Source organism: Giraffa tippelskirchi, chromosome 3 (assembly GCF_054371585.1).
Source record: "Giraffa tippelskirchi isolate mGirTip1 chromosome 3, T2T-mGirTip1v1.2.pri, whole genome shotgun sequence".
Lineage (NCBI taxonomy): Eukaryota > Metazoa > Chordata > Mammalia > Artiodactyla > Giraffidae > Giraffa > Giraffa tippelskirchi.
The window spans coordinates 74829101-74857038 of NC_137277.1; positions in this window are offsets into that span (position 1 = coordinate 74829101).

A 27938-nucleotide genomic window follows, 5' to 3' on the forward strand; every position below is an offset into this window, starting at 1 on the left:
TTATTTTAGGGATCTCTGATCTTTTTAGTTAAGCCCATGAATGACAGTCACAATTTTTATAAGCATTTATTTAGATACACTAAACTTATTTCAAACTTGAATAAGTCTTTTGAGGATCTATAGTTTAAAGTTAAACAATAAAACCTAAGCATTTCCTTTGGTTTCTGATAGCTTCTCATATGAATAGACAACATGTTGTTTTCTTTCTTCTTGCTTTAAAAATTTTAGTTGACTCATACCTTGCTCCTTTTCCTAACATTTAAGCCTTTATTCCTAGCAAAAGCAAAGAATAATGGAAATAGCTGAGAAATTAAAGGTTTGTATTCATATTCAAATAACAATTCGATTCAAAGAGCTCTGAAAGATGCAGCTGCTTTGAGAGATAAGGAATTAAATGATACCTTATGCTATCTATTAAAACTGGGAACAAAATTCATAAGTCCAATCCTGTAACATCAAAAACTGTCTATCATCCAAAAATTTAAAGTGTGAATGCAATGGTTTTAAAAACTCATAGATCAGTATGACTATATATTTGGTATTTTCTGTGATGCATTTCAGTCTAGAAATCTCAGTTTATTTCTTGTTGCATTTATGACATATTTCAACAATTTTTCAAAAATGTGATTAGCTTAAAACAAAGGATAAAAATCACATGAAAAGCTCAGGTGCTGAAAAGTTACTTAGCAGAATATCTGTTCATAATAAAATCTCTCAACAATATTAAAAAAAAACAAAAACAAAACACTTAACACAATATCCCTCTTAGAAAAATGTCCAATCAGATAAAGCCAGAGCTGTGCTAATAACTGGGAGTGGATTGTTAACATCCCAACTTGTTCTCTTTTCTTCTGTGATAGTCTTAACCAAGGAAGTCTTCAAAACATACAGCTGGTAAATCAGTGATTCATGTCACATTCACATTTGATGGCCTCTTAATATAATAATAATCTTAATGTAATAATAACTAACAGTACTTAATGGAACTCTACCATAGGTCTATACACAAAAGACCCCTACCTTGGCATCCTTTGTTGTTGTTCAGTCACTAAGTCATGTTGGACTCTTTGTGACCCCATGGACTGCAGCATGCCAGGCCTCCCTGTCCCTCCCTGTCTCTCAAAGTTTGCTCAAGTTCATGTCTATTGAGTCAGTGATGCTTTCCTACTATCTCATCCTCAGCCACTCTCTTCTCCTTTTGCCTTCAATCTTTCCTAGCACTAAGGTCTTGTCCAGTGAGGTGACTGCTCACATCAGGTGGCCAAAGTATTGGAGTTTCAGCTTCAGCATCAGTCCTGCCAATGAATATTCAGGGTTGACTTCCTCTGGGATTGACTGGCTTGATCTCCTTGCAGTCCAAGGGACTCTCGAGAGTCTTCTCCAGCCCAATTTGAAAACTTCAATTCTTCAGCACTCAACCTTCTTTATGGTCCAACTCCCACATCTCTACATAACATGACTACTGGAAAAACCATAGCTTTTACTATATGGACATTTTTCAGCAATGTGATGTCTCTGCTTTTTAACATGCTGTCTAGGTTTGTCATAGCTTTCCTTCCAAGAAGCAAGCATCTTCTAATGTCATGGCTGCAGTCACCATCCACAGTAATTTTGGAGTCCAATAAGAGAAAATTTGTCACTGCCTCCACTTTTTCCCTTTCTATTAGCAATAAAGTGATGGAACCAGATGCCATGATCTTAGTTATTTGAATGTTTAGTTTTAAGCCAGATTTTACACTCTCCTATTTCACCTTCATCAAGTGGCTCTTTACTTCCTCTTTGCTTTCTGCCATTAAAGTGGAATCATCTGCATATCTGAGGCTGTTGATATATCCCCTGGCAATCTTGATTCTAGCTTGTAACTCATCTATCCATGCACTTCACATAATGTACTCTGTGTACATAAGTTAAATAAACAGGGTGACAATATACAGCCTTGTTGTAACCCATCCCCAATTTTGAAGCAGTCAATTGTTCATGTAAGTTTCTAACCATTGGTTCTTGACCCGCATTCAGGTTTCTCAAGAGATAGGTGAGATGGTCTGGTATTGACATCACTCTAAGAATTTTCCAGTTTGCTGTGATCCACACAGTCAAAGGCTTTTGCATAGTCAATGAAGCAGAAATAGATGTTTTTCTGGAATTCCCTTGCTTTCTCTATGATCTAACAAATGCTGGCAATTTGAACTCTGGCTCCTCTGGCTTTTTTAAAACCACCTTGTATGTTTGGAAGTTATCGATTCAAGTATTGTTGAAGCCTGGCTTGAAGGATTTTTGAGCATAACCTTACTAGCATGGGAAATGAGCACAATCATCTAGTAGTTTGCACATTCTTTATCACTGTCCTTCTTTGGAATTGGGATGGAAACTGACATTTTCCAGTCCTGTGGCTACTGCTGGGTTTTCCAAATTGACCACACAATGATCTGGTCACTCACCTAGAGCCAGACAACCAAGAGTGTGAAGTCAGAAGGGCCTTAGGAAGCATTAATATACATAGAAGGTTTTATATATTGAAAACATGCAAAATATATTTTTTTTAAATAACATACAAAAACATTTGCTGCTTCCAAGCTGGTACTCAGAACTGGCATACTACCTGAAGTCAAAAATATTCTTTATGTGACTAATACCCTTCATTTTCTCTAGTACTGCTTTCCATATCTCTTGTCCTATATCCTTGGAGACCACAGTGACTTGGCTCAGTTGCTGGGTTTGTTTATCGATGCTGTTTTTGCTTATGTTAAAACAGACAATACTTAGGAGTGTATGCAGAGATAATTTGAGCAGCAAAATTGAGTAAATAAGACAAATTCATTAACTCATCCAATCCTTTGCAGCAAGAATGCTGCAGTTTCTTGCACAACAGAGTATTGCTTCTTTCTATTCATAATTCAATTTGTAATGCTAGAAACAGTCATAAATTAGCATGGAAAAATGGTGACTGAGGAAGATTTTGTAATACAAGCAACATTATTTACTCATATTTGTATAAATGGAGGTGTATACATAACAAGATGGCAAGAATGAACATCAACATTTTTGGAATCAGTGAACTAAAATGGACTGGAATGGGCAAATTTAATTCACAGGTACATTATATTTACTACTGTGGGCAAGAATCCCTAGGAGAAATGGAGTAGCCCTCATTGTTAATAAAAGAGTCTGAAATGCACTACTGGGATACAGTCTCAAAAGTGATAGAATGATCTTTGTTCATTTCCAAGGCAAAACATTCAATATAATAGTAATTCAAGCCTATGTCCCAACCAGTAGTGCTGAAGAAGCTGAAGTTGAACGGTTCTATGAAGACCTACAAGACATTCTAGAACTAACACCCAAAAAAGATGTCCTTTCCATCATAGGGGACTGGAATGCAAAAGTAGGAAGCTAGGAAATACCTGGCTGCTGCTGCTGCTAAGTCACTTCAGTCGTGTCCGACTCTGTGCGACCCCATAGACGGCAGCCCACCAGGCTCCGCCATCCCTGGGATTCTCCAGGCAAGAACACTGGAGTGGATTGCCATTTCCTTCTCCAGTGCATGAAAGGGAAAAGTGAAACTGAAGTCGCTCAGTCGTGTCTGACTCTTAGCGACCCCATGGACTGTAGCCTACCAGGCTTCTCCATCCATGGGATTTTCCAGGCAAGAGTACTGGAGTGGGGTGCCATTGCCTTCTCCATAGGAAATACCTGGAGCCACAGGCAAATTTGGCCTTGGGGTACAGAATGAAGCAGGGCAAAGACTAATAGAGTTTTGCCAAGAGAATGCACTGGTCATAGAAAACACCCTCTTCCAACAACACAGGAGAAGACTCTACACATGAACATCACCAGGTGGTCAATACTGAAATCAGATTGATTATATTCTTTGCAGCCAAAGATGGAGAAGCTCTATACATCCAGCAAAAACAAGACCAGAAGCTGTCTGTGGCTCAGATCATGAACTCCTTATTGCCAAATTCACACTTAAATTGAAGAAAGTAGGGAAAACCACTAGATTATTCAGGTATGACCTAAATCATATCCCTTTCGATTATACTGTGGAAGTGAGAAATAGATTCAAGGGATTAGATCTGATAGACAGAGTGCCTGAAGAACTATGGACAGAGTTTAGTGACATTATAGAGGAGGCAGGGATCAAGACCATCCCCAAGAAAATGAAATGCAGGAAGGTAAAATGGTTGTCTGACGAGGCCTTATAAATTGCTTAGAAAAGAAGAGAAGCTAAGAGCAAAGGAGAAAAGGAAAGATATACCCATTTGGATGCAGAGTTCCAAAGAATAACAAGGAGAGACAAGAAAGTCTTCCTTGGTGATCAATGCAAAACAATAGAATGGGAAAGACCAGAGATCTCTTCAAGAAAATTAGAGATACCAGGGGAATATTTCATACAAAGATGGGCACAATAAAGGACAGAAATGGTATGGACAGAAGCAGAAGATATTAAGAAGAGATAGGAAGAACACATAGAAGAACTGTAAAAAAACGATCTTCATGATTCAGATAACCACAATGGTGTGTGATGACTCATCTAGAGCCAGACATCCTGGATTGAGAAGTAAAATGGGCTTTAGGAAGTATCACTAGTAACAAAGCTAGTGGAGGTGATGTAATTTCAGTTGAGCTATTTCAAGTCCTAAAAGATGATTCTGTGAAAGTGCTGCACTCAATATGTCAGCAAATATGGAAAATTCAGCGGTGGCCACTGGACTGGAAAAGTTGTTTTCATTCCAATCCCAAAGAAGGGCCATGCCAAAGAATGTTCAAACTGCTGCACAATTGCACTCATCTCACACACTAGTAAAGTAATGCTCAAAATTCTCCAAGTCAGGTTTCAACAGTATGTGAACCATGAACTTCCAAATGTTCAAGCTGGATTTAGAAAAGGCAGAGAAAACTGATCAAATTGACAACATTCGTTGGAAATAGAAGAAGCAAGAGAATTCCAGAAAGACATCTACTTCTGCTTTACTGATTATGCAAAAGCCTTTGACTTTGTAAATCACAATAAACTGTGGAAAGTTCTTCAAGAGATGTGAATACCAGACCACCTTATCTGCCTCCTGAGAAATCTGTATGCAGGTCAAGAAGCAATAGTTAGGTTCAGACATGGAACCACAGACTAGTTCCAAATTGGGAAAGAAGTATGTCAAGGCTGTTTTTGTCACCCTGCTGATTTAATTTATATGCAGAGTACATCACGAGAAATGCCAGACTGGATGCAGCACAAGCTGAAATCAATATTACCAGGAGAAATACCAACAACCTCAGATACACAAATAACATCACCCTTATGGAAGAAAGTGAAGAGGAACTGAAGAGCCTCTTGATGAAAGTGAAAGAGGAGAGTGAAAAAGTTGGCTTAAAATTCAACATTCAAAAAATAAAGATCATGGTATCTGGTCCCATCACTTCATGGCAAATAGATGGAGAAACAATGGAAACAGTGACAGATCATTTTCTTGGGCTCCAAAAATCACTGCAGATATTACTGCAGCCATGAAATTAAAAGACGCTTGCCTCTTGGAAGAAAAATTCTTTGGCCACCTGATGCGAAGAACTTACTCGTTGGAAAAGGCCCTGATGCTTAGAAAGATTGAAGTCAGGAAGAAGAAGGGAATGACAGAGGATGAGATGGTTGGATGGCATCACCGACTCGATGGACATGAGTTTGAGTAAGCTCCTGGAGTTGGTGATGGTCAGCAAAGCCTGGCGTGCTGCAGCTCATGGGGTCGCAAAGAGTCAGACACAACTGAGTGACGGAACTGAACTGAACTGAACTGAACTGAGACATAAGATGTAAGAAAAGTGTTACTAGTTTACTATGTTCACCAGTCAATGGACAATATTTGATGCTAGAAAGTATTTTACACATTTACCAACATTTATTTAATTTTCCCTCAAGTTAAAATTCCAGCTTTATTGAAACACTTCATTTAAATGAGACTTTTTTACTTAAAATTTTTGTTTTGCTTTTTTTTAATTTTAGTATGTTATGTTATAAGTAATGGCTATTTTAGAACACAATAATATAGCTTTTGAAAGATACATAAGTTTTTTTTTTTTCAGTGCTTTCCATTGTCTTCAATTTTCCTTTTGATAAAAATACTCTTATCATGCACATTTTAAATAGAATTGAATTTTCTTTTGATACACATCTTTCAATAATTGAGCATTCATGAGAATGGGTAAAAGTCAAGAACATAATGAAACAGAAAGCTGAAAAGCAGACTGTTTAGGGAAGAACAATAAAGCAATAAACATAGAACACTATGCAGCCGATTGTCACCACCCAACATACAGTAACTACTGTCATAAACATTAACCCCCCCTTGTAAACATGTCTGTTGTTAATGTCACTGACCTCTTTTAAGTGAATCTAATTTTCCAAATTATTTTTCAGGAAAATTAGTTTTTAAAAAATTAAAAAATGAGAAGCATCGTATATGATATCGCTGCTCTACTCTGAATAATAATTTTAACTTTTATTTTATATATCTCCTACTCCTCCAACTTATTTCCACTCTTGCTATTTGCTTTATATTCCAAACTTCTTTTACCTCATTTTCCTGTACGCAGTTCCCTTCTTCTTCTCATTACAGCTTTGCCTTTTCCTATAAATAGATCCAGTATACAGCCTCAATATAAAGTATGTATACTTTGCAAGTTTAAAATACCTAACAGAGTCATTTTCTAAACAGAACCTATATATTCCAGTGTTCCAACATACAGTTGGTCTCTTGGGACTATTTAAGGCTAATAAATACATGAAATAATCTTGATGCCTTCCCTTTGCCTTTATATATTTGTCACACTGCAGAGAACTTTATTCATCTGAATTTTGTTGCCATTAATAACGACGGAAATTATGCCCACTTAATCAAAGAGAATTTTATATACAGGATCTTCCTGGTGTTGGGGACAAAGTAACTAGTGTTACCAACATTAGCTGCTCTACTTTTCCCCTCATAGGGGGTAATGATTACAGTGGCCATGATCATGAAGCATTCTAGCAGGACCCCATAGGTTGAATAGAAAGCCCTTGCAGGTGTGTAATCAGCGTTTTACTTCCATGCTTCACTATCTCAGTGGGAAGACTATCAAGTGAGTGACTCTGTCATTAATCATGACTGGTGCAGAGGTGCTGACTCTGAGTTTAATACACACATTTTTCTTTTTTCAATTTGACACTGAATTTTAAATAAGAAATTAAGAGTCTTCAAGAATATTTCATATTCCATTATTTTACATATGATTTCAGTATCTCCTTTTATGAGACTGATGTTTCACAACAAAAACAGCTAGGTAAGCCTCCTAGATGTTTTGATAATTGTCTCTGAACTCTCATCTACAAATGAACTTATTTGACAGGATAGAAAATACAGATGTTTTCTCTCACATGAGTTAAAGTATATGGAATAACTTTACATGATAGCATGAATGTATTTATTGAGTTTTACTTCTGGCAATTAATAAACATATACCTTCTACTTTCCAGATGATTACAGCTGTCTTGGGTTTAGATTTCTTTCATATGCTCAAAATTTGATAATGTTAAAATTCTTATAAGAGTTTACTTATCTTTCTAAGCCACTTGCAATTTAAAGTCTGTTCACTCAAGCTTCTCCTGACACTTGAGACCATTTAAAAATCCACCTCTTTCCTGAACCAGTAGCTTCATTGGAGTCAAGAGACATCTAGGGTATGTGAGATTCTGAACATTTTACCGGCTGCTGGCCTAAATCACTCTAATGTTTCTACTTAGGTCATCATTACCTAAGGACAGAGAAGCTGAAACAGCAACTTCTTTCAGATTTTTACTCCCTGAAGGTTTTTGTTACACTAAATGAAAATCTTAAGAAAAGGAGGCAGAGATACTGCTGATAAGGTTCCCACAAGATCTTGCTCTGCAACCAGAGATAAATGATATGTCTTTAGTGTTTATGCCTTTTGCAAATTCATATCTCTAATTATTTTGCTCTATGTGGAGTCAACAATATTGATTCTTGCTTCTTTGTCTCCATTTAATGTGCTGCATATGCTTTTTAACTTACAGTCAATAATTATCTTACTTTTGTACTAACTTGAAACCATCTTGCTCCAAAGGAAAATTCCACTAAGCCAGTTTGTAATTTTATCATCATCTAATGAATAGTTTAGATGCAATTAAAGGGTTCTAATTGTCTAGGAAAAAAACAAAATACATGTGATATAAAATATAATAACAGTTAGAAATGTAAAAGAAAACTCACATCTAAAATAAAATTCCATGTATACTGTCTGATGATGACATTTTTAGTATGAACAATAGATAGTCCATAGTATTTTAAAAACATCTCTTTCTTTTACTGATTGTATTAAATTTCTTATAATTTAATCTCTATCTTTAAACATCTCAGATTTACGGCATCCTCAACAGAGGAATACTTTTACAAATAGAGACATCTTATTAGTGCACTAGGACTGCCATGACAAAATATGAAATACTAGTTTGCTTAAACAACAGAAGTTTATGTTTCCATGTCTTTGGAAATTAGAAGTCCAAAGTGTCAGAAAATTTAGTTTTTCCTAAACCTTGTCTTCTTGGCTTGCAGATGACCTTATCCTATGCAAAGAAACTATTGGTATTTCTTCCTCTTCTTGCTGGTGTGCTAAGTCACTTCACTCATGTGCAACTCTTTGTGACCCTATGGACTGTAGCCCTCCAGGCTCTTCTCTCCATGGAATTCTCTAGGCAATAAAATTGGAGTGGGTTGCCATGCCTTCCTTCAGGGGATCTTTCCGACCAAAGGATTGAAGCCACATCTCTTATGTCTCCTGCGTTGGCAGGCAGGTTCTTTAACACTTGTGCCACCTGGGAAGCCTTTTCCTCTTCTTATAAGGACGTTAATCTATTAGATTGGAACCTCACTCTTATGTCATCTTTAACCTTGATAAACACCCTAAAGGCCCTATCTTCAAATATACTCACACTGAGGGTTAGGATCATCTAGACTGAGACATTATACAGACAAAATCACTGAAACTTAAATGGGGTGTGTGAATTATTTAATGCCACACTCTAAGCAGTTAGTGACACACTGAGTATAACAGTAACAATTATGCTAAAGTAATTAAATTGTAGGTACTTGAAGAAGGCACTAAGGGGCTTCCCTGGTGGCTCAGCAGTTAGAAATCCAACTGCAATGCAAGAAACACAGGAGACATGGGTTCTATCCCTGGTCAGGAAGATCCCTGGAGGAGGGCATGGTAACCCACCCCAGTGTTCTTGCCTGGAGAATCTCATGGACAGAGGAACCTGGTGCGCTATACAGTCCATGGGGTCGCAAAGAGTCAGCCACAACTGAAGTGCTTTAGCATGATGTAGGTCAAGAAGCAAAAGTTAGAACTGGACATGGAAAAACAGACTGGTTCCAAATAGGAAAAGGAATACGTCAAGGCTGTATATTGTCACCCTGCTTATTTAACTTATATGCAGAGTACATCAAGAGAAACACTGGGCTGGAGGAAGCACAAGCTGGAATCAAGATTGCCGGGAGAAATATCAATAACCTCAGATATGCAGATGACACCACCCTTATGGCAGAAAGTGAAGAAGAACTAAAAAGCCTCTTGATGAAAGTGAAAGAGGAGAGTGAAAAAGTTGACTTAAAGCTCAACATTCAGAAAACTAAGATCATGGCATCCAGCCCCATCACTTCATGGCAAATAGATGCATAAACAATGGAAACAGTGACAGATTTTATTTTGAGGGGCTCCAAAATCACTGCAGATGGTGACTGCAGCCATGAAATTAAGACATTTGCTCCTTGGAAGAAAAGTTATGACCAACATAGACAGCATATTAAAAAACAGAGATATTACTTTGCCAACAAATGTACATCTAGTCAAAGCTATGGTTTTTCCAGTAGTCATGTATGAATGTGAGAGTTGCACTATAAAGAAAGCTGAGCACCAAAGAATTGATGCTTTTGAAATGTGGTGTCGGAGAAGACTCTTGAGAGCACCTTGGACAGCAGGGAGATCCAATCAGTCCATCCTAAAGGAAATCAGTCCTGAATATTCATTCTTTGGAAGGATTGATGCTGAAGTGGAAACTCCAAGAATTTGGTCACCTGATTCGAAGAACTGACTCTTTTGAAAAGACCCTGATGCTGGAAATGATTGAAGACGGGGGAGAAGGGGACGACAGGGGGTGAGATGGTTGGATAGTATCACTGACTCAATGAACACGAGCTTGAGTAAGCTCTGGGAGTTGGTGATGAACAGGGAAGCCTGGTGTACTGATGTCCATGGGGTCTTAACTGAACTGAGGCACTGAAGATATAAAAAAACACAATAATGAATAATTATAGATGTTTAGCATGTGATGAAAAGTCAAGTTCTTGTTTCTGGACTTAGAGCAGTCTTTCATCAGCAAACTCTTCCAGAAGTTTAGCTGGCCAACGAGAGAACATACAAGAGAACAAGTGACAGGCACTATCACATCTTAACCAAAACACACTCATTTTCTTTAAATAGTAATGAGCTACATTTTATATAATAGATCTTTTGTTCAGATAGTACGCTTAAATAAGCCTCTGATGACAAAGAATAGCTTTGCCTGTCCACAAAAATATCTTTGAAATCAAGACAATGAGTCGATTCTTTCATCAAATTAATGAACTGTATAAACCACCAAACTTCTAGAGATAGGCTAACAGTTTTATTTCAGTGAGCCTTTATACTTTACATATATGTTATTCACTGTAAAAATGAATGACATATCTTGGAAACTAGGACTGTGTTTTATTATTATTCAGTTTACTTAAACATGAAACAGTTATCTTGAGATATAGTAGAATGCATTTAATGCAAGGTTAGTTTAGTGAAATCAGATTGTAAAGCAAGCATTTTATATATTCAAAATTAATATCATAGTTCTCTTGAATGTGGAGTTCTATGTTATAGTCTTCAACATAAAGCCTTATAAAGAAATTCTGGTGCACATTAAGATTTGAAGGCTAATGAGCAAAGTTAAGAAATAGCAAAAGGAAAATCAATATGCAAGTGTATTAGTTTGCTAGGGCTGCTAGGACAAAATACCAAAGGTTGGATTGCTTAAGCAACAGAATTCTGTATTTGCCAGATCTGGAGACTGGAAGTTCAAGATCAAGGCATTAGCAGGATTGATTTCTTTGGCCTTTTTCCATGGCTTGCAAATAATTTCTTCTCCCTGGTCTCCATGTTCTTGTGCAGCGTGAATGTCTCTGTGTACAGATTTGTTCTTATAAGGGCACTAGTCAGATTGGATTAGGGTCCACTCTAACTGCCTCAGTTTTTACTTCTTTAAAGTCCTAACTCTAAATATATTCAAATTCTGAAGTACTGGATTTAGGACCACGATATATGTATATTTCAAATCTTGAAAGATGATGCTGTGAAAGTGCTGCACTCAATATGCCAGCAAATTTGGAAAACTCAGCAGTGGCTGCAGGACTGGAATAGGTCAGTTTTCATTCCAATCCCAAAGAAAGGCAATGCCAAAGAATGCTCAAACTACCACACAATTGCACTCATCTCACACGCTAGTAAAATAATGCTGAAAATTCTGCAAGCAATACATGAACCATGAACTTCCAGATGTTCAAGATGGATTTAGCAAAGGCAGAGAAACCAGAGATCAAATTGCCAACATCCGCTGGATCATCAAAAAAGCAAGAGAGTTCCAGAAAAACATCTATTTCTGCTTTATTGACTATGTCAAAGCCTTTGACTGTGTGAATCACAATAAACTGTGGAAAATTCTGAAAGAGATGGGAATACCAGACCACCTGACCTGCCTCTTGAGAAACCTGTATGCAGGTCAGGAAGAAACAGTTAGAACTGGACATGGAACAACAGACTGGTTCCAAATAGAAAAAGGAGTATGTCAAGGCTGTATATTGTCATCCTGCTTATTTAACTTATATGCAGAATACATCATGAGAAATGCTGGGCTGGAAGAAACACAAGCTGGAATCAAGATTGCCGGGAGAAATATCAATAACCTCAGATATGCAGATATCAATAACCTCAGATAACCTTATGGCAGAAAGTGAAGGGAACTAAAAAGCCTCTTGATGAAAGTGAAAGAGGAGAGTGAAAAAGTTGGCTTAAAGCTCAACATTCAGAAAACTAAGATCATAGCATCTGGTCCTATCACTTCATGGGAAATAGATGGGGAAACAGTGTCAGACTTAAATTTTGGGTTCCAATATCACTGCAGATGGTGATTGCAGCCATGAAATTAAAAGACGCTTACTGCTTGGAAGAAAAGTTATGACCAACCTAGACAGCATATTAAAAAGTAGAGTCATTACTTTGCCAACAAAGGTCCGTCTAGTCAAGGCTACGGTTTTTCCAGTAGTCACGTATGGATGTGAGAGTTGGACTGTGAAGAAAGCTGAGCGCCAAAGAATTGATGCTTTTGACCTGTGGTGTTGGAGAAGACTCTTGAGAGTCCCTTGGACTGCAAGGAGATCCAACCAGTCCATCCTAAAGGAGATCAGTCCTGGGTGTTCATTGGAAGGACTGATGTTGAAGCTGAAACTCCAATACTTTGGCCACTTCATGTGAAGAGTTGACTCATTGGAAAAGACCCTGATGCTGGGAAGGATTGGGGGCAGGAGGAGAAGGGGATGACAGAGGATGGGATGGCTGGATCTCATCACCGACTCGATGAACATGAGTTTGGGTAGACTCCAGGGGTTGGTGATGGACAGGGAGGCCTGGCGTGTTGCAATTCATGGGGTCGCGAAGAGTCAGACAAGACTGAGGGACTGAACTGAATTGATATGTATATTGGGCAGACACAATTCAGCACAATAACAGCAAACATTCAAAATATTCTACCTTTAAAATAGTTGTCAAAATCTGAGTGGCAAACGTGTGTGTGTGTGTGCATGTTTTGAGGGAAAGGATATGAAGTGGTTGAGAAGTAGAGAATTCTAAAATCTTCTTGCTTGCCTGCAGGATTTAATCATTCTCTTTTAATGGTAAGTATCTTTAGCTTCCATCCATGTAGACTGATATGTTTGTTGTAAAAATTAAGAGTGGTAATATATGTGAAACACATTGCAGAGTCTGGCAGACAAGTGCCATAAGTGTTTATTGAATTTACATTAATCTAAGCCTTGCTTCATCAGATTGAAATACACTGTCTCTTGATAACACTAAAGAAATTTGCTACCTGCTTGTTTTGATGCTCAAACACATTTTTATTTTGAAAGGAGCAGAGATTTACACAAAGTTGCAAAACTAGTAGAGAAGCCTCATAAATCTGTTACCCAGTTTCCATCATTTATAATATCTTATATAACTATACTACATTATAAAAGCCAGGAAGTTAAAATTAGTATCTTTTTCAGCTTTATGCATGTACTCACTTGTACATGCCTGTGTGTTTATATAAGAGTATTCCACATAACTTAATCACATACATATATTTATGTAACCACCATCATAATCAAGACACAGAACTATTACATCACCAGAAATATCCCTCTTGGTACTCTTCTAAAACTTCTTTGCCCAGTTGCTCTCCATACAGTTTTTAAGATGCAATTTAAAAGACACTTGATCCTTGGAAGAAAAGCTATGACCAACCTAGACAGCATATTAAAAAGCAGAGACATTACTTTGCCAACAGAGGTCCATCTAGTCAAAGCCATGGTTTTTCCAGTAGTCATATATAGATGTGAGAGTTGGACTATAAAGAAAGCTGAGCGCCGAAGAATTGATGCTTTTGAACTGTGGTGTTGGAGAAGACTCTTGAGAGTCCCTTGGACTGCAAGGAGATCAAACCAGTCCATCCTAAAGGAAATCAGTCCTGAATATTCATTAGAAGGACTGATGCTGAAGCTGAAACTCCAATACTTTGGCCACCTGATGTGAAGAACTGGCTCATTGGTAAAGACCCTGATTCTGGGAAAAATTGAAGGCAGGAAGAGAGGGGGACGACATTGGATGAGATGGTTGGATGCCATCACTGACTTAATGGACACAAGTTTGAGCAAGCTCTGTGAGTTGGTGATGGACAGGGCAGCCTGACGTGCTGCAGTCCATGGGGTCACAAAGAGTTGGACATGACTGAGCAGCTGAACTGAACTATGGTTTATATTGGAAACTAGAGCCCTCCCCCCACCCCGAAGTGCTACTTTTGCTTGTGTTCTCAGAGTAAAGAAAGTTTTACTATCTTGAATTCTTGTTACTGTTAAAACATGTATCCTGCCCACTATGCTGACTGCAAACTCTCTGAAGCCAGAGGAGTATCTTCTTAAGTAACGTATATCAAATGGATGGATGCCTACTGGGATAATACAATTTTCCAGAAGACACATATGATAATCATATTGGCTCAAATATTAGTAGTAATTTACCCTGATGACTGAAATGGTAATGAATGTGCCTGCAGTGCAGGAGACCTGGTTTGTTTCCTGGGTCGGAAAGATCCACTAGATAAGGAAATGGCAACCCACTCCAGTAGTCTTGCCTGGAGATTCCCATGAACAGGGAAGCCTGACAGGCTACAGTTCATAGGGTTGAAAAGAGTTGGACATGACTGAGCAACTAACGCACGCATACACACACACACACACACACACACACAGAATCTACAATTTAAAAATACTATTTCTTCATCTCACTAGATGCAGAAAAAACTCTTGATAAAATTCAGTATCTATTTATGACAAAAATTCTCCAGAACATGGGCACAGAGGGAACTTATCTCAACATAATTAAGCCCACATATAACAAACACACAACTAACATCATTCTCAATGGTGAAAAACTGAAAGCATTCCCCCATGGATCAGAAACAAGACAAGGATATCTGCTGTTACCACTTTATTCAGCATAATTTTGAAACTACTGGTCACAGCAGTCAGAGAAGAAAAACATATAAAAGGAATCCAAATTGGAAAAGAATAAGTAAAACTGTCATTGCAGACAACATGATACTACACAAAGAAATTCTAAAGATGCCACCAGAAAACTACTAGAGCTCATCAATGAACTCAGTCAAGTTGCAAGATGTAAAATTAATACACAGTAATTTGTTGCATTCCTATATGCTAACAGTGAAAGATCAGAGGAGAAATTAAGGAAGTAATCTCATTTACCATTGAATCAAAAATGAATAAAATATCTAGGAATAAACCTAATTAAGAGAAAAAAGACCCATACTCTTAAAACTCTAAGATGCTGATGAAAGAATTTGAAGATGACACAAATAGATGGAGAGATAAACTATGTTCTTGAATTGAAAGAATCAATATAGTCAGAGTGACTATACTACTTAAAGTGAGCTACAGAGTCAATGCAATCCCTATCAAATTGTCGATGGCACTTTACACAGAACTAGAACAATTTTTTTTTTTTTTTTTACAATTTGTATGTTAACAGAAAAGCCCCTGAATAGTGGAAGCAATCCTAAGAAAAGAAAACGGAGCTAGAGGAATCATAGTCCCTGACTTCACACTATACCAGAAAGCTAAAGTAATCAAAACAGTATAATACTGGCACAAAAACAGACATATGGCTCAGTGGAATAGGATAGAAAGTCCAGAAATAAGTCCATGCACCTATAGTCAATTAATCTATGACAAAGGAGGCAAGAATATATAGTAGAGAGAAGACAGTCTCTTCAGTGAATGGTGCTGGGAAAGCTGAACAACTTCGTGTAAAAGAATGCAATTAGAGCATACTCTAACACCAGACACAAAATATGCTCAAAATGAATTAAAGATCTAAATGAGAGGCTGGATATCACAAAAATCCTGGAGGAAAACAGAGGTAGAACACTCTTTGACATAAATTGCAGCAATGTCTCTTTTGATCCACTTCCTACAGTAATGAAAATAAAAGCAAAAATAAACAAATGGGACCTAATTAAATTTAAAAGTCTCTGCACAACAAAGGAAGCCATAAACAAAATTAAAAGACAGCCCACAGAATGGGAGAAAATATTTGCAAGTAATATTGCTGATAAGGGATTAATGTCCAAAACAAACAGCTCTATATAAAACTAAACAAAAGAAAACCAACAAACAATAACCCAATCAAAAATGAGCAGAAGATCTAAATAGAAATTTCTCCAAAGAAGACATACAAATGTTCGAAAAGTAAATTAACAGATACTCAATGTCACTAATTATCAGAGAAAAACAAATCACAATTACAGTGAGGTATCACCTCATATCAATTATAATGGTAATCATCAAAAAATCCACAAACAATATGCTGTAAAGGGTTTGGAGTAAAGGGAACTCTCCTACACTGTTGGTGGGAATGTAAATTGGTGAAAACATGATGAAGAACAGTATGGAGGTTCCTTAAAAAACTAAAAATAAAACTACCATGTGATCTAACAATCCCACTCCTGTGCATATATCCAGAGAAAATCATAATTCAAAAATATTTGCACACTAATGTTCATGGCAGAACTTTTTTTTTTTTTATAAATTTGTTTATTTTAGTTGGGGGCTAATTACTTTACAATATTGTAATAGTTTTTGCCATACATTGACATGAATCAGCCATGGGTTTACATGTGTTCCCCTTCCTGGACCCCCCACCCACCTCCCTCCCCATCCCATCCCTCTGGGTCATCCCATTGCATCCCATGGCAGAACTATTAATAGTAGCCAAGACATAGAAGCAACCTAATTTTCCATTGGCAGAGGGATAGATAAAGATGATGGGTTATATTAATATATGTATATAGTGGAATAATGTTGTTGTTTAGTCACTCAGTCATGTCCAACTCTTTGCAACCCCATGGACTGCAGCATGCCAGAGCTCCCTACCCCTCACCATCTTGTGAAGTTTGCCCAAGTTCCTGTTCATTGCCTCAGTGTGCTTTCCAGCCATCTCATCTTCTGATGTCCTCTTTTCTCCTGCCTTTGATCTTTCCCAGCATCAGGGACCTTTCCAACGAGTTGTCTGTGTGTATCATGTGACCAAAATGTTGGAACTTCAGCATCAGCCCTTCCAGTGAATATTCAGTGTTGATCGCCCTTAAGATTGATTGGTTTGATCTCCTTGCTGTCCAAGGGACTTTCAGGAGTCTTCTCTAGCACTACAGTTTGAAAGCATCAATTCTTTGGCATTCTGCTTTCTTTATGGTCCAACTTTTACAACTGTACGTGACCACTGGGAAGACCATAGCCTTGACTACACGGATCTTTGTCAGCAGAATAATGTGTCTGCTTTTCAACACACTGTCCAGGTTTTTCACAGCTTTCCTGCCAAGAATCAATCATTTTCAGATTCCATGGCTGCAGTCACCATCCACAGTGATTTTGGAGCCCAAGAAGAAGAAATCTGTCACTGCTTCCACATTTTCCCCTTCTATTTGCCATGAAGTAATAAAGGAGATCCAACCAGTCCATCCTAAAGGAAATCAGCCTGGGTGTTCATTGGAAGGACTGATGTTGAAGCTGAAGCTCCAATACTTTGGAGCGCCAATACTCTTTTCATGCGAAGAGTTGACTTATTGGAAAAGACCCTGATGCTGGGAAGGATTGGGAGCTGGAGGAGAAGGGAACAACAGAGGATGAGATGGCTGGATGGCATCACCGACTCGATGGACATGAGTTTGAGTAAACTCTGGGAGTTGGTGATGGACAGGGAGGCCTGGCATGCTGCGATCCATGATCCATGGGGTCGCAAAGAGTCGGACATGACTGAGTGACTGAACTGAACTGAACTGAACTGAATGGGGCCAGATGCCATGATCATAGTTAGTTTTTTTTTTTTTTTTTTTTTTTAATATTTAGTCTTAAGCTGGCTCTTTCACTCTCTTCCTTCACCCTCATCAAGAAGCTATTTAGCTTCTCTTCACTTTCTGCTGTTAGAGTGGTATCATATAGTTGTTTTGTTCTTTTTATAGCTGAGTATCATATAATGGAATAATACTCAATCATAAAAAGAACAAAATAATCCCATTTCATTTAACATGGATGGACCTAAAGACAATTATCCTAAGTGAAGTCAGACAGAGAAAGACAAGTATTATATGATGTCAGTCATATATGCAATCTAATTTTTAAAAATTATATGAATGAACTTATTTACAAAACAGAAACAGACTTATAGATATCAAAAATAAACTTATAGTTAATAAAGGGGAAACATAGCAAGGATGTATAAATCAGGAGTTTGGAATTCACACACTACTATATATAAGATAGATAACCAAGAAGAATCTACTGTACAGCACAGGGAACTCTACTCAATATTTTGTGAGAAACTGTATGGAAAAGAATCTAGAAAGGAATGAATATACATATGTATAACTGAATCACTTTGCTATACACCTGAAACTGACACACTTTGTAAACCATCTGTACTCCAATAAAATTAAAATAAAAATGCCATTTCTGTGCTGTTGATACAAGTAAGTTGACTAATGTATACAAGCTTTGGACCCAGTTTTCACACACATTTATTATATGAGCTAGTACAAATAGGATCACAAAGCAGTTAAAAATATAATCAATAATAGCATGGTTTTCTATTGCTACTTAATATGCTATAATCATCTGAATTACTATCAGAGAGCCATTTTTCAATAAAGAGAGCTACAAATTGCTTAGGATGTTATGGTGTTCATCAGATGCTAAACCTGGCAGGTGGGTAACTATTTCAAGATTCCTAGTAGTAAGTTCAGTTCAATTTGGTTCAGTCACTCAGTCATTTCTGACTCTTTGCGACCCCATTGACTGAAGCACGCCAGGCTTCCCTGTCCATCACCAACTCCCAGAGCTTGCTCAAATTCATGTCTATCGAGTCAGTGATGCCATCTAACCATTTCAACCTCTGTTGTCCCCTTTTCTTCCTGCTTTCAATCTTTCCCAGCATCAGGGTTTTTCCAAGGAGTCAGTTCTTCGCATCAGGTATTGGAGTTTCAGCTTCAGCATCAGTCCTTCCAATGAATATTCAGGACTGATTTCCTTTAAGATTGACTGGTTGGATCTCCTTGCAGTCCAAGGGACTCTCAAGAGTCTTCTCCAATGCCGCAGTTCAAAAGCATCAATTCTTCGGTACTCAACTTTCTTTATAGTCTAACCCTCACATCCATACATGACGACTGGAAAAACCATAGCTTTGACTAGATCCTTTCTCAGCAAAGTAATGTCTCTGCTTTTTAATATGCTGTCTAGGTTAGTCATAGCTTTTCCTCCAAGGAACAAGTGTCTTTTAATTTCTTGGCTGCAGTCATCTTCTGCAGTGATTTTGGAGCCCAAAAAATACAGTCTGTCACTGTTTCCACTGTTTCTCCATCTATTTGCCATGAAGTGATGGGACTGAATGCCATGATCTTCGTTTTTGAATGTGGAGTTTTAAGCCAGATTTTTCACTCTCCTTTTTCACTTTCATCAAGAGGCTCTTTAGTTCTTCTTCCCTTTCCGCCATAAGGGTGGTGTCATCTGCATATCTGAGGTTATTGATATTTCTCTGGTAATCTTGATTCTAGCTTGTGCTTCATCCAGCCTGGCATTTAGAATGGTGTACTCTGTAGATAGGTTCAGTTAGCAGGGTGACAAAAAAGAGCCTTGATGTAGTCCTTTCCCAATTTGGAATCAGTCTGTTGTTTCATGCCTGTTTCTAACTGTTGCTTCTTGATCTGCATACAGATTTCTCAGGAGGCATTTAAGGTGGTCTGGTATTACCATCTCTTGAAAATGTTCCACAATTTGTTGTCATCCACACAGTCAAAGGCTTTGACGTAATCAATAAAGCAGAAGTAAATGTTTTTCTGGAACTCTCTTGCTTTTCCTATGATCCAACGGATGTTGGCAATTTGATCTCTGGTTCCTCTGCCTAAATATATACACGCTAAAACATATTTTTAAATTTTTGTACAGTACATGTGAAGATACATTAGTTAAAAATATTTAGAGTGTGAATCAATTAAAACTCTAAAAGACAATTGCTAAGGAAGAATTTTATCTCTGTAGAGAATTTACTACTTAAATCATTCTCTTTTATTGCCCATTTCATTACCTTTAATAAATTCATGTTTCAATTCTTCAATATTTTAGTACATAGCACTGGTTTTGTAATGTGAAAGTGAGTAAAGATGCTTTGAGGAAAGCAAAAAATTAAATTATATCTCATTGTACCCTTTAATTTTAATTCTTCACTCAATAAATGTTTAAGAATGTATGCAAAATTACCTACTATAAGGTGCTGAGTTACATAACTGAAAACATACTCCTTTCCTGCAAGTAGCATACTTCCTACTGGTGTGATCTAATGGAGGCCTTGGAAGAAACAATTTCAAGACAATGTGTGCAGAGCTGTTTGGGAGACTGGTACAGTATGTGATGCTGTAATAAATTTTACTTGTACAAATGCTAAAAGCATTCTAATACATGGGTCCTATGTTTGCTTTAAATTATTACCTCTAAAAAATAGGAAAACAAGTAGATAAAAGTATCAGAGAAAAGGAAAGATATACCAATCTGAATGAAGAGTTCCAAAGAATAGCAAGGAGAGATAAGAAAGCCTTCTTCAGTGATCAATGCAAAGAAATAGAGGAAAACAATAGGATAAAAAAGACTAGAGATCTCTTCAAGAAAATTAGAGATACCAAGGGAACATTTCCTTCAAAGATGGGCACAATAAAGGATAGAAATGGTATGGACTAACAGAAGCATAAGATATTAAGAGGTGGCAATAATACACAGAAAAACTATACAGAAAAGATCTTCATGACCCAGATAATCACGATGGTGTGATCACTCACCTAGAGCCAGACATCTTGGAATGTGAAGTCAAGTGGGCCTTAGGAAGTATCACTACGAACAAAGCTGGTGGAGGTGATGGAATTCCAGTTGAGAGCTATTTCAAACCCTAAAAGATGATACATGAATGTGCTGCACTCAATATGATAGCAAATTTGGAAAACCCAGCAGTGGCCACAGGACAAAAAAAAAGTCAATTTTCATTCCAACCCCAAAGAAATGCAATACCAAGGAATGTTCAAACTACCGCACAACTGTACTCATCTCACACGCTAGCAAAGTAATGCTCAGAATTCTCCAAGCCAGGCTTCAACAGTACATGAACCATGAACTTCCAGATGTTCAAGATGGATTTACAAAAGGCAGAGGAACCAGAGATCAAATTGCCAACACCTGTTGGATCATTAAAAAAGCAAGAGAGTTCCAGAAAAACATCTACTTCTGCTTGACTATGCCAAAGCCTTTGACTTTGTGAAAGTGAAAGTCGCTCAGTCGTGTCAACTCTTTGCGACCCCATGGACACTCCATGGGATTCTCCAGGCCAGAATACTGGAGTAGGTAGCCTTTCCCTTCTCCAGGGAATATTCCCAACCCAAGGATCGAACCCAGGTCTCCTGCATTGCAGGCAGATTCTTTACCAGCTGAGCCACAAGGGAAGCCCAAGGATACTGGAGTGGGTATTTTATCCCTTCTCCAGCAGATCTTCCTTACCCAGGAATTGAACCAGGTCTCCTGCATTGCAGGCGGATTCTTTACCAGCTGAGCTATGGATGACAACAAACTGAGGAAAATTCTTCAAGAGATGGGAATACCAGACCACCTTACCTGCCTCCTGAGAAATCTGTATGCAGGTCAAGAAGCAGCAGTTAGAACTGGACATGGAACAACAGACTGGTTCCAAATTGGGAAAGAAGTACATTAAGGCCATTTATTGTCACTCTGCTGATTTAACTTATATACAGAGAACATCATGCAAAATGCCGGGCTCGACGAAGCAAAGAGTCAGACATGACTGAGCACCTGAATTGAACTGAACTGAGTGCCTTTTTTTTTTGATTAGTTACAATTTTCCATATGTTGCCATTTTTATTCTGAGTAAAGACCACCGTTTAATATTTCTTATGCACTTAAACATTCAGAGCAAGAGGAAAACTAATAAAAAAGAATGAAATGTGCATTAATCTATAGGTTTAACAGGAATCATCATTTTAACTGCGTGTGGTGAGAGATTTCTTGATTGTAAAAAAAAAAAGTTTTAAATATCATGAGGTCTACCCTTAACAAAATTTTAAGCGTACAGTCTGTTATTTAAGCATAGTGATACATAGTGTACAGCAAATTTCTAGAAGTTTTTCATCTTTCATGTCTGAAACTATACTCTCTGAATATCAGCTTCAAATATTCTCTTCCCCACAGCAACCACCATTCTACTCTGTTTTTAGGAGTTAATTTGGACACATCTTATAAGTGGAATCATTCAGTAAGTATCCTTCTGTGACTGGTTTATGTCACTTAACGTAAAGTCTTGAAAGTTCATTGATGTTGTAGGATATGACAGCTTCTCCTTCTGATTTATGGCTGAATAATACTCCATTGTGTGTGTGTGACATTTGCTTTACCCATTCATCTCCTGAGGAACATTGAACATTTCCCACCTCGTGGCTGTTGTGAATAGTACTGAACATGGAAGTGCAGATATCATTTTGATATTCTGATTTCAATTCTTTGGGATAAATACCCATGAGTGTAGTTTCTGGATCACTTGGTAGTTCTATTTTTAATTTTGGAGGAAACTTCATACTGTTTTCCATAACGACTTTACTATTTTGTATTCCCACAAACAGTATACATTGTTCCAGTTTTTCCACATCCTGTATGATAATTATCATTTTCTGTTTTGTTTTTATTAACGACCATCCTAACAGGTGTGAGGTGACACCACATCGTGGTTTTGATACATATTTCCATGATGATTAGTGAGGTTGAATATCTTATCCTATACCTACTGGCCATTTGTATATCTTCTTTGGAGAATGTCCAAGTCCTTCGACCATTTTTTAATTTGTTTTTGGGTTCTTTTTTTTGCTATTGAGTTGTAGGAGTTCCTTATACATTTTAGATACTTATACTTTACAGATACGTGGTTTTCAAATAATAGATTTTTAAAGCATGGTTAAAAAAAATAAAAAATAAAAAACTTGGATTTTCCCTTTCGGAAGTAGACATTCAATTTAAATGTTCTGGGTCAGGATCCATATTACCATCTTAAGCTCCATTATCAATGTCATATGACCGCATGCAAAAACTTCAACTATGTGATTTTCTTCTGTGCCCTGTATTGATAATATTTCACCATAAAAGAAATAGAAAGATAATACCTTAACTTTGCCTTCATCCTAGGATAATGAAGAGTTCCGTATAGCACACTGAGGATTATTAGATAATAGTCTATAATGTAGAGTTTATTCAATAGAGTGGTTTATCAGCTGATAGTTGGACATAGGTAAGAGATCTTCCTTTCAAGGTAATATGCTGTGGTCATCTTGAAACACAAATGAATAAAGGAATGAACCAACTGTAACTAACTAATCTAATTCTTGTCCCAACATGCAAATTGCTAAGGAGACAGTCTGATTATTTTAGTTTGTTTCATGTTACATTCTTCACTGACTGCTCAGGAAAGTTGTATACAAAGAAAGGGAGAATTCCTCAGAGGAAACACTTGACCCTTAGAAAATTAGTTGATATTACTGGTAGGGGAAAAATGATTCCATGTCAAGCATTTTAAGACATAGTGGTTTAGACAAACATTCCTTTAATTGTACCTCAGGGCACTTATGCATATTTATTCATGCGTTCACATAATTGGTTGCTCTAAAGGAGCACATTTTGAGAAAGCACATTTGAGGAGCACATTTTCCGTTAGGGAAAAAAGGGAAAATAAGAGGAAAGAAAAGAGTCTGTTTCACAGAGATCTTCTACTTTTACTATTTGAAATGATTTTAACCAAAACTTGGATAAGAGGATAAGTCACAATCATTTAGGGAATAATTGAGTATGCATTAGAACTACCTGAATAGCTTATAAAGACACACATTTCTGGACTTCACTCACAGAATTTCTGATTCAGTAAGACTGGTAAGGTGGCACAAGAATTTCTATCTTTAAGAAAAATAAACCAGACAGAGAAAGATGAAAACTGCATGGTATCACTTACAGTGTAGAAGATTTAAAAAAAAAATGATAATGAACTTTATAGAAACAGAGAGTTAAAAAGTGGTTGCCTGGGGCTAAAAGGGAAGGGAAAGCAAGGAAAAAGTGATAAAAAGATACAGACTTTCAGCTATAAGAGGAATATTAAAAATTTGCTTCTCTAACGAGTTCCCAGGCTATGCTGAAAATGCTGGTCTTGGAATCACTTCAGAAAAACCACTGCTCTAATCATTTCAGGAATCAGAAAGTGAATGTAGGTGTTTGTATCTTTCAGTCTGTTGTGTCACACAACTCAGCCTGTTGGTGATTAGTGTATAATGGAGAGTTTATTGTATAAGTCCTTTAAATTCAGTTTCTAGAAAACTGAATTGACCTGGCAATGCAAAATAGTCTGAAGGCAGGGTGGACTCATGGACTCTCAGTTTGCTATGTTTGCTTTAGGTCTAAATTTAACCTAGTTTAGGGATATCTTATAGAATTTTTCATAAGGGTGCAAGCCATCCTATAACTCAAACTAGCTCTCTGGTTAATCGGGAAAACTATTGCGTGCTTCAATAATCACTAAAGTCCTGGAAGGATTGAAAGAGAAAAAATACACTTAAAAATAAGTTAATACACTTAAAAAAAATGTCACATTACTCCATGAAATGAAGAAAAGTTTTAAAAAATCCATTTTCCATAAATACAGGAAATGAGAAATAAGCACTAGAAAAAGTGATACATTTCAGAAACTGCCCACTTTGATACCTTATATATTGAGCCCTTAAAAGATCACACTATGATATATAAGCAAGCATTTAATTTCCTTGAGACACATTGTACTTATTGACAGTTAAACAGGCATTTCATATTTTTCAAAGATTGTCACAGTGTTGTTACATCATGTCAGTTTATTTATGTGAAAAAAAAAAAAAAGATGTGTGTGTATGCCCTCGGTAGTGTCTGACTCTTTGTGACCTCATGGACTGTAGCCTGTCAGGCACCTCTGTCCATGGAATTTTCCAGGCAAGAATACTGGAGTGGGTGGCCATTTCCTCCTTCAGGGGATCTTCTTGGCCCAGGAATTGATCTCCTGTCTCCTACGTCTCCTGAAATGGCAGGTGGATTGTTACCACTGAGCCACATGGGAAGCCCAGAAACATTACTTTAAATAAAGTCAGTTCTCTTTAGTGCAAGATTTCCCATACCTATAGTAGTCTAATAGGCTTCCCCCATGGCTCAGTAGGTAAAAAATCCACTTGCAAAGCAGGAGATAAGGGTTAGATCCCCTGGTTGGGAAGATCCCCTGGAGGAGAGCATAGCAACCCACTGCAGGATTCTTGCCTGGAAAATCCCATGGACAGAGGAGCCTGGCAGCTACAGTCCACGGTGTCACAAAGAGTCGACGTGACTGAAGCAATGAGTACAGCACATAGTAATCTAATATGTAAAATGAGTCTGTATTGAGGGCAATCAGTGCTGTCTTTTTCAATTAACTAGATCCTGAAACTATGTTTTACTTTTTGCATTTTTTATTGTCTTTCTATTCATTTGAATGTATCATGGGAATACTATTGACAAATATTACCCTATGTAATTAAAGTACCTGAAGACATTTCATTAACTCAATAGTATTTAATCTCTTCATTTTTATATTAGAATTTCATATCACTATTTGAGTTATTGTTCTGGGTCCTTGTATTAGACAGGGTTCTCCAGAGAAATAGAATAGGATGTGTGTACACAAACACATGTACACAGAAGTATGACAGAGGAAAGACAGAGATTTATTTTAAGGAATTGATTCATAAGACTGAGAGCTGACAAGTTCAAAATATGCAGGATGGGGTCCTAGGCTAGAGACTCAGGAAAAAGTTAATGTTGCATTCTGTAATTTGAAGGCTATCTGAAAGTTAAGGATCTCAACTGATTGGATACAGCTCACCACATTATAAAAGGTAATCATCTATATTTCAAGTCAATTGATTAAAACGTTAATTACATCTAAAAAAATTCTATAAGAACTTCCCTGGTGATCTTGTGGTTAAGACCACTTCCAATGCAGAGCCCTGGTTAGGGAACTAAGATCCCACATGCCATGTAGCCAAAAAGAAAAAAATAACATATATATATAACATATATATAACTATATAACATATAATATATATGTGATAAATATAGATAAAAAATAGGCATAGTAACACCTAGACTGATGTGTACCAGGAAACTGGGTGCCAAGGCCCAGCCAAGGTAATGCATTAAATTTACCATCATCTTCCCCCAAACATCCAACCCTGTTAGCTTTTGCCACATTATATCCCTTTTAAAATCACAGTCATCAAGCTTCATCTTCCTTCTTTTTCCTGATACTTGAGTGGCAGAAATCACAAATATCTTGGCAGAGCTTGTTAAGCTCTGTGTCAAAAAGCTGTGTACAGCTGATATGGGTTTCCTTATTATGTTATTGTCAGGAAGTGACACTGGGAGAGAGAAACTGCTCCCATTTCCCTGGTTTATAGTCATCTTCAGTTATAGACTCTGAGATAGCTGTAGGGTCACTTGAGTAATTTTGAGTTCCACTAACATTTTAGGAATATTTTTATCTCTCACTTATTTTCCTTTTCTGCAACTATTGTTCTTTACTTTCTTTTTGTTTCTCACATAGTATGAAAATGTATGTATCATGAATTTTTTTTAATCTACATCTTTTTATAAGTCTCTTCTAAGCAAAGCCCCTGATGGGCTTACCTGGTGGCTCAACTGGTAAAGAATCGCCTGCAATGTGGGAGACCTATGTTCGATCCCTAGGTTAGGAAGATCCGCTGGAGAAGGGAACAGCTAACCCACTCCAGTATTCTGGCCTGGAGAATTCCATAGACTGTATAGTCCATGGGGTCGCAAAGAGTCAGACATGACTGAGTGACTTTCACTTCACTTCAAGCAAAGCCCCAGAATCTCTCCTTTTGAATGCACTTTTCCTCCTCAAAGAGATATAATACAATTTGCTTACTGATAACCTTAACTTTTTAGTTTACTTCTTTATTTCATTTATAAAATGTATTATCGCTTACTGTAGTAGGTGGAGGGCTTCCCAGGTGGCCCTAGCAATAAAGAACTCACCAGCCAATGCAAGAGATGCTGTTCTGATCCCTGAGTCGGGAAGATCTCCTGGAGGAGGGCATGGCAACCCATTCCAGTATTCATGTCGGGAGAATCCCATGGACAGAGGAGACTGGCAATCCATAGGATCCATAGGGTTGCGTAGAGTCAGACATGACAGAAGCGACAGTATATTAAGTGGTCAAATTTAATCTATAAGCTTTTCTATACTTAAGTTCATTTTTCATGGTTGTACATAATTGTTAACAATTTGAAACCTACTTCTTTCTTGTTCTAAGTGAAAGAATAATTTCACCTTATTCTTCAAAGACACCAAGCTTTTCACAGGAGGTACCGTTTATATCTCCCATTTGTTATCTTTGTATCTGTCTTCCCAGTTTTATGTATAGTCTTGAGGAAAAATGCACTTCTGTCCTGTGAAACTAAACTACTTGGTATTCAATAAATATTTGTTGGTTGGATAGAGGGATTTTGCTGATTTTTTATAACATACTATCTAATATGATATATTTCTATTCCATTCTGTTCTACCACCTATCTTGTTTAATAAAACATTTTTGTTTTGGTAAATTGTACATAACAAAATTTTGCATCTTAACCATTTTTAAATGTACAGTTCATTGATATTAAATGCACTTAATATTGTTATTGCAACCATCACCCTACTTCATTTCTAAAAATCTTTTTAGATTATAAAACTGAAACTCCACACTTTTAAAAACAAATCTCCCATTCTTCCCTCTCCTTCACCCCTGGCCACTCTCATTCTACTTCCTGTGTCAATGAATTGGACTTTTTAAGGAAGGTAATATATATGTGGAATCAGTATTTGTCTTTTCATGACTGAATTGT